General features: G+C 41.0%; 1 non-coding gene across 1 annotated transcript; it reads right to left on the bottom strand.

Moving 5' to 3' along the window:
- Positions 1 to 7,614: 7,614 nt before the first annotated feature.
- LOC122117935 lies at positions 7,615 to 7,722 on the bottom strand. Its single transcript, XR_006149255.1, has one exon. It is a non-coding gene; the product is annotated as a U6 spliceosomal RNA (small nuclear RNA).
- Between the last annotated feature and the right edge of the window lie 1,160 nt (positions 7,723 to 8,882).

Below are 8,882 nucleotides of genomic sequence, written 5' to 3'. Positions count from 1 at the left end.
GTTCTTCACTTCACTAAGCATTGCAGCGGGAGATATAGATTTTTTTCTTTTAAGTTTCCGGCTTTACTCTTCCCTTGAGAGCTTTCTCTATATTATTTTGAAAGAAAAGTTCCACTGATCTCTATCCCTTGAAAAAGGTAGGGAAGGCCAAGTGGTTCTAGTTTTGATTGGACGTTTTAATCATATTTGGAAATTTCTTCTTCATGTAACTGGGGAATATATTCTTATGTGTAGATTTTAATATTAAGTCCTCTAGTTCTTGAACAATTAATTATTGCTCTTTCCTTAGTGTTAACTAACAAGCCATCTAGTGGAATTCTTCTATAGGGACACCTGTTATTGGTAGGATTGTGTCTCTGTGTCTATAATGCTCTCAACAGGTTCTGTTTGATCAGCTTTCTAATGTCATGTCTGGATTGTTCTCAGTATTGTTATGTTGTATAGTTATAACCCACTCTTAACAGTTCTTGATGTCAGAATTTTCTTCCCTATCTCATTTTCTGAAAAAAAAAAAAAAGAAATTGTGGGAAGGGCATAAGTTTTTCCAATTTTATTGTAACCAGTCTTTTAAACAAACATATTGATAAATGGTTATGTAAAACAATGATAATTTCCTGTGTGTGTGTGTATGTGTGTGTGTGTGTGTGTGTGTGTGTGTGTGTGTGTGTGTGTGTGTGTGTGTGTGTGTGTGTGTCTCCCACAGTCCTCTTACAGGCTACCTGGCAGGGGAAGATTTCTTATTTCCATATGCCAATGGCATCTCTGATCCTTGTCAGCCTCTAGAAAGCTCTTGGGTTGCTTTAAATTACAATGAAGGCTTGAACAGAGAAGTTAGAATATCACATTTCAAACCTTAAATTATGAAAATTTAATGTCACAGTCCCTCATTTTCTGCAGTTAGAATGGAGAGATGGTTGGGTCCATTGTATTTCTGCTTTCTACTTTTCTCTTCTTCCCCCCAAGTTTCCTAGCTAGGTGTTGATTCAAGTTCAGAGGGCCAAGAGAAGAGTGGGAAGGTCATAAGAAAGTTTACTTTGATTAGTACTGTCTTATTTTGGTTCCTAACCCTTTGGCATGATTAATTCTCGGATTAATTCTCTGTAGAGTAATGCTGAAGATTATTGCAGAGATTCTCATTCTGGGAACCTTTCTCCACAGCTCTCCCCCCTCTAACCTGTACCTGGGTTTGAACTCAGGGTCCCATTCTTGCTCAATTTGCTTGTTTGGCTGGTGTTCAACCACTTGAGCCACATGTCTAGTCTGATGTCTTGCTGATAATTTTGGAGATGGAGTCGCTCAGACTTTTCTGCCCTGGCTGCCTTCAAATTATGATCATCTAGATCTCATCCTTCTGAAAAGCTAGGATTATAGGCACGAACCATTGTTACCCAGATCTATAGATCTTTTGACAGAAGAGAATGTGTTTCCTGCTCCACTTATGGACCCTTTATGAATCTCTAGAAATCTTGCCTTTATTTTCTGCTTTCTTCTAGGGCCCCAGTGGTTGGTTAGGTAATCCATTGCACAAAAGACCCAAAGAAGCCTGTAAGCTGCTAAATTTTCATGTGTGGCAATGTCTGGTGATGCCAAATTGTTCCCCCTTTGAGGGTGCCAAATTGTTCCTCTTTTGAGGGTTACCTGGGGGTATGGGACCAGAATAGGGTTTGTTTATGTATACAGATGCAAAGAAACAAGGTTAAGGCTCAAGAAATTCATTCTCTTGGATCCAAGAACTACTGTGCTTTGATTTGTTGTTATTCACAAAGGTTGTCTTACTTCCCTAGATTGTGGAAGGCTTCCTCTCTTTTCCAGCACTTGGTGTAGCGTCCTTGGAAACTTCTTGCTTCTCATTTCCTTTCCCTAGTGGCCAACCTGGTTTCATTCATTAGAACATTACATTCACAAGTAAAGCGCATCTGATTTCTCACAACTGCCCCGGGAAATGGTGGATATTGAGCAAAGGACACAACCATGTCCAATGCCATGTTCTCTATTTGATTAGAAATGTCAGTACATTGTTTCGAACTCTTTTTTTTACCAAAGATGTCATTTTATACTGACCAGGGGCCTGCAGACACTGCATGCATCCCTGGCTCTCAAGAGAACTGATTTATGGAGAAGCTGGAAACCCTAAAAATGGAATACTATTTGCCATTTCATTTCTGACATAGTGGCAGTATCCTCTTCTCTGTTTGGGGATGATTGTGTTTCAAATTTTATTTTATTCTTCATTTAGAGCCCTTATCCTTGTCTAACACCCCCCGCCCCCCCGCCCCCACCCCAGTCAGGCTCCATCTAGTTCTTCAAGAGCTCATCATTTCAAAACCAGACTCTACTTGCTTCCTGGGCACCTTTTTCCTCTGTCATGCACTGTTGTACAGACACATCAGCCCACATGCAACCCTGCTCATCTCCTGTTTATCTGCTTGCTTGGCTATTATTAGCATAAGCATGCTTGACTTTACCATTATAACAAAAGCACCTCAGGATCCAGACCATGGGACAATGAGAAGTCTAGTTCTCCTTACCACTGTTTCTAAGGATTTCTGGCAGGCATTTACTTACCTGCCCATCCCTGGCCCTTTCCTTGAGCTGTTCACTCTATTTCATAACACACCTTCTGGGTTGCTTTCATATTCAAAGGCTGCCAATACAGCCATGGAGTTCACTGAATTGCGCAACTCCAGGGAGCACTGTTCACACCAACTCTTAGGTACACAGCGTGAGATGAGGGTGAACAGCATGAGGGCTCCTTCTTCTGCTCCTGTTGAGTTATTCCAAGAGAGAATACAGCCTCTTGATGCTCACTGAGCTCCAGCACAAAGCTTGCTTGTGCAACAACAGATCAAGAATACTAAAACTGGTTGTCCGATGTCATTTCATACCTCAACCCTCTCTTCTTTCCTTTTTGCTAGCCCTGGGGCTTGAACACACGGCCTGGGTGCTGTCCCTGAGCTTCTTTTGCTGAAGGCTAGCGCTCTACCACTTGAGCCACAGCACCACTTCCAGCTCTTTTCTGAGGACTGGGTTAGAGATAAGGATCTCACGGACTTTCTTGTCCCAGCTGGCTTGGAACTGTGATGCTCAGATTTCAGCCTCCTGAGTAGATAGGATTTTAGGCATGAGCCAGCAGTGCCCAGCTTAGTTTTTCTGCTTGGTATTATGTCTCCAACTGCTCATATTTCTTCTCAGGCCCCCAATATGTCCCTATACCTAATTCATTCATTAGGTCAGAGCCATCATTTCCTCCAGTGTTGAGAAAACATAATAAATCACTTGAAAATTTAATATTCTCCCAGAAGTACTAGCTATATAGAATGAACACAGCTAATTCCTTTTTCTTTTCTATCCCTTCTGTTCCTTTACTTTTCCCATCTTCCATTCATCTTTATCCTTCTGTTGTTTTTTTAAAAATTCCTCCCCCAAATGTCTAACTATTGGCTCCTGTGTGCCAAGAATTATTGTCTGTTCAAATTATTCAGTGTGGAACAACCATAGCCTGCCACGTTTCCGGGCAACCTACCTTGTGGTAGGAAATTAATAGAGAAAGCTCAGTTCAGATAATAATAATCATGAAGAACTGGGTAGAAGAGGAAACAGAACAATGATTCTCAACCTGCCCCTCACATTACAGCTTCAGCCCCTCCCTAATGATCCTTGCAGAGGTGGAACCTGACTGACTTAAGGAGAGCCATTACCAGATTTCAAAGCTCCTTGGGTGTTTTTAGTGTGCTTAGAGAAACTAGAAATGTGGCAGGGGAAAAACAGAGGAGGAGGTAACAATGTTTGATAGGAAATGTCCTCATTACCTTACTCATGTAATGGTAACTCGTCTGTACACTGAAAGAAATGTTGGGGGCAGGTGAGAATGGTGTGGGTCCTATTTTAGCTAGGGTAGCCAGAGAAAGTCTTCTGAGATAAGAATTAGAGAAAGCAAGTGGATGGGCCAAAGGGAGATTTCAGGGATGACAACTCTATCATGAAATAAGGGTATTAGTGGCATTGGTTGCAGATGATCATGTTGCAAATACTCTCAAATTACCAAGGGACACAGGTGAACACCCAGTTGGGAAGATACGACGAAAGTGGGTGGTTGTGAATCTGTAGGAGCTCGAACCAGCATATCTCAGGCCAATCATTTTGGGAGAAATGTAGGCTGTGTAAAGGGCCTGGGATTACTTTATTTTGTTTGTTTGTTTGTAAATGTGCTCAGGCCATATCCTCCTCAGCTTCTCCTCTTGGGTCTGGGGTCCTATCCTTCCATTGGTATAATCAAAGCCTGCCTTGAAGCAGTTCCCCTTCTACAAATCTCCCACACAGGTAAGGGGACAAGGGATGGTTTTCCTCAGGTGGTTTCTGTGTTCCTAGCAGAGTTTTAGACATTGTTTTAGACTTCAAAGTGTGCTCCTTTCCTTTTCTTTTTTCTTCTTGGTTCTGTCACCTGTTGTATCCCGTGTCTCTCATCTCCCACTTACCCAACCCAGGCTTGCTGTTCTTCTCGGCTCCCCAGCTCCTACAAACTCTTGACACTGAGTAATGACCCTGTGTTCATTTTCCCCGGGCCTCTTCTGTGATAGTGAAATAAATAAGAACAAACCCCAAGAAGTCTAGAAGAGAGTGGAGACTTGCAACCCTCCTCAGAAAGTATCCTGAGGTAGGAAGGACACAAACAATCTTGATTCTGTCTGTTGAGAGCAAAGTGGCTCTTCGTTTTGGATATCTTGAAATGACAATAAATCAAACAAGCAGCCTCAGTAATAAATGGGGATTCTTACCCACAGGAAGACATAATCAGAAACATGGGGAATTAAAATGAGTGCTTCCTTAATTGCACAATACTGACAATTTTTACTGTCAGTAAAGTGTGTGTGCCACCCCACCCCCAAAAGCAGACAGAATGTTGAACAGAAGTTGTAACTGGACGATGTGATTTTCATACAGATTAATCCATTATTAATCTAAGTGAGAATCTTGATTCAGCAAGATGATATTTATCATCTGATTGCTTTGCCTGCATAATTCAAGTGACTTTGTATCTTTAATTGTATTGCATGTTCTAGAAATATTGCCCATGATTACACCCTGTTTGAAATAATTAGGTGGTAATTAGCATTACAAGTTTCTTTTAAAAATACTATCATTAGAGAGATTGCTAAATGAATTACCTGCCTGGCACAGGAGACTCGATTTTCTGGGCATAAATATCTTTCTCTATAGAAAGGACAGTCATTTTCAAAGGCAGGGTTGTTTTTTCTTTGCCTGTATTAGGTTTGAAATCATTGCTATAATAAATTACTGTGAACTTAACACAATTTTATTATCTCACAGTTTTTATAGGGCTGATGTTTGGCAGAGTGGTCTAGAAATCCTAAAGGCCCAAATCAAGACATAAGGAAGGACACTATCTTTTCTGAATATTTCAGTGAATTTCCATTTCTATGCCTATGGTAGGTGGTATAATTTAATTCCTTCCTGTTGCTGGACTGAGATCCCTGGTTCTTGGCTGGCAGTTAGATGAGGTCCATTTTCAGCATAATTTTAGCAGATCACCTGTCTCCTCCTCATTGTGTCCTCTCCACCCTTGAAACCAGTAATGGCAGGCTGAGTCCCTCTGGTGCTTTTCATCAGGAACATCTCTCTGGACTCTGCAGAGGTAAAAGGAGATGAATATGATGAAGTTTGATTTGACTGGAAATCTAGGATGTTCTTCCCATTTCCTTACCATATCACATCTGTGGAGTGCCTTTTGTATGGAAGGTAACACATGTCACAGGAGCACAGACTCCAGACTGTAGGGTGTGGATTAGAAGTATTGCTGGGGATGGAGGATTAGTGGGTAGATGGGGTGAGTACCAGTCTCTCACAGAGCCTGAGCCATGGGGCAAGGATGGGATCATTTGGCATGCTGTCTCTTAGAAATAATAGCAGGATCATATTAATTTCCCATTGGAGTATTGGCTAACTCTCTTATAGAAAGATAGAACAACCGAATGCTTTCTTGTGTAGGCTATATCACGATGTTACAGAGAAAAGAGAAATTCTTCTAGCTATTGGCTGATATTTGGGGAGCTGTAATTTTCACTGTATTTGCACATGTGAACATTTATTGTCAGTTGAACATTTGTTTCATTAAAAAGGTATCTTTTAAGCTGTGTGTTTATCTCTTGCCAGCTGAGGGGAAGCAGAGACGATGCCTGCTTTGTTCGCTGCTGTGTTTGTGGAGCCGAGAGGAGAGCAATAGCCATCCAATAATGCATGCTGATTGAGTGAACTGTTTATCTACTAGCTATAAGGATAGCAGTGCACAAGACAGACATGGTGCCTGCCTTCCTGTCTCAGACATTCAATAAACGATGTATACAACTGATTAATTGTAATAGAAGATAAAGCTCCAAACCTTAAAATTAGCACACATGTGTTTTCCTATTTTATTTTAACACAAAATATACAGTTGTCCATTAATCTTCTGATGTCACATTATGACATTTTCTACGAGTAGGATTTGGCTGAATGAAGTCCTTCCTCTTTCTTACATTAACCACACCCCAAATACAGCTACAATGAGTCAGATTTTTCTTTTCCTGAGTGGAGCAAGGATTCAGATTCAGGGGTGGGCACACTGTGGACTGATCAAAATGTGGCTTACCATCCACTTTTTATTTGGCCCTGAGCTAGAAGTGGTTTTCACATTTTTTGAATGTTTAAACATATTTTTTAGAGAATAATATTTTATGATATGTGCAAATTGCACATGTAATTCTAATCTCAGCATCCATAAATAAGCCTCATGGAAGAAAGCCACGCACGGTCATTTATGAATTAAATATGGCTGCCTTTGCATTACAGTAGCAGAGCCAAATGTTTGTGACTATGTGGCCTCCAGAGACTCCCCCTCCCCCTTGAAGGCCTGCAAACCCCACAATACCCATCACTGATCCTTTAGTGCTAACATTTTCTAATTCCTCTTTGAGATAGTTGAGAAGTAAATGGAGTGCAGAAAGTTTGTAGGTTTCTCTCCTCCTTATTTTCCTGGTTGTCTATGTCTGGGAAATGGGGCAGGGAAAGCTAGTGGGTTCCTTTCTAGTATACTACATCTTACTTAATGATTCTACTTCATTGCACACATCAAAAACATCCCATTGATTTCTTTGTCTATTTCTGTTTAACTCATCATGCATCAGGGTACAGTGCCTTCAGTTCTACAATGAAGCTGATACAGACTCCTAGCAATCAACCAGTTTGGAGATGAGCATGACTGACCCACAGTTAGCAGACATCTCTGGCAGTGGAGGCACAACTGGTACTAGCTGATGCAGCAAGGCCATGGAGTGATCTGGTGAATGTCTCAAGTGAGTCAGGTAGAGGTTGGCCATGATATCCTCTGTAGCTGATAAGAAAATTTGATTAAAATTAAGCACACACTTATGTATTTTTTTTCTTTTTGTGGCAGTTGTGGGGCCTGAACTCTGGGCCTGGGCACTGTCCCTCAGCTCTTCAGCTCAAGGCTAGTGCTATACCACTTGAGCCACAGCACCACTTCCGGCCTTTCTACTTATGTGGTGCTGAGGAATCGAACCCAGGGCCTCATGCATGCAAGGCAAACACTCTACCACTGAGCCACCTTCCCAGCCCAAGAATTTGTGTGTCATCTTTTGCACAGAGGCCATGTTAATCTTCTCTGTATCGTCCCAATTTTAGTATATGTGCTGCCAAAGCGAGCACTACACTTGTGCATTAAAAATTGGAACCCAATGTTTTGGTAGAGGTCCTGTCAGTGTACTCCATGTAAAGTAACTTGTGTCCAGAAGTTTGAAATTGGGCCTAGCTACTGTGCAGAGATTGTTGTTTTTAAAGAAATTTCTGTCTATCCTAAGAGACTTTTACTGTGCAAATAGTGGCCATCTCTTATGAGTCGCCTCATGACTATGAAGGTTGTCTGACACTGATCAAACTGATAGGTAAGAACTAGTTACAATTGGTGGGAACCAAAAGTTTCCCCAATAGGGTGAAGAGAAGACTCAAGAGCCTAACATAGGTTCCATGAGCAAGAAGAGCTAGAAGTGCCATTCATGTGTCACAAATATCACTGTGTCAAGATAACTTCCATTGTGATTCCTCCGAGAATCACAAATCTATTCTGGAAAGAGCAGACCTGTGGGGCTCTCAGAGTCACAAAGCCCAGTGTCTGGTTGCGCAGTGTCTAGAATGCTCATCTGCTTGTGTTATTTGTGCTCTAATAAAGTCACAAAAGACCACCAAAACAAGAGGAGAGACTCTTTCTTGCCAGAGTTCTGATTTTATCTTCATTTAAACCCTGTCTTTCAAACAAATACCAAAGTAAAATTCTTTATCTTATCCTGTTTTGTGTAGAATTCAGTCAATAGTTGTTGTTGTCTTCAGTGCTTTCCTCAGGGAGAATGTTCCACTGAAATTTCTCAATTCAGGAGAGAATCTTTAAATTTAAAATCTTTAAATAAAAAAAATGTAACCTGTCATATACTTTTGTGTCCCCTTAAGCCAATATTTTTTGTTCCTGAATAATTGATTAAAATGAGGGCGATCATTGCCAAGGGCAGCTGAGAATTAAAGTATGCCATAGTTGCTGATGCTTGCGTTAGAAAAACAAGTAGATGTGGATTTGACACCACTTTCCCTTAAAAAACTGTGTCATTTCATAGTTCTGTGGTTCTTTTAGCTCTGAAACATCACCTCCTCAGTGAACAACCAACTGTTTTTATATTGTATGGCTCTGGGATTCGAAGGTATAAAGCAACCTCCATCCATCTTTTCTAATTTGCCTCAGTAGATGCAATATGAAAAAAGTATAGCATTAAGGAAGGATCGTTCCTTTCTTTTCCATTTCTCTCTCTGGAGCCAAGTTA

Source organism: Dipodomys spectabilis, unplaced genomic scaffold (assembly GCF_019054845.1).
Source record: "Dipodomys spectabilis isolate Male_0828 unplaced genomic scaffold, ASM1905484v1 ptg000145l, whole genome shotgun sequence".
Lineage (NCBI taxonomy): Eukaryota > Metazoa > Chordata > Mammalia > Rodentia > Heteromyidae > Dipodomys > Dipodomys spectabilis.
This window is presented reverse-complemented; position numbering and strand designations above follow the sequence as displayed.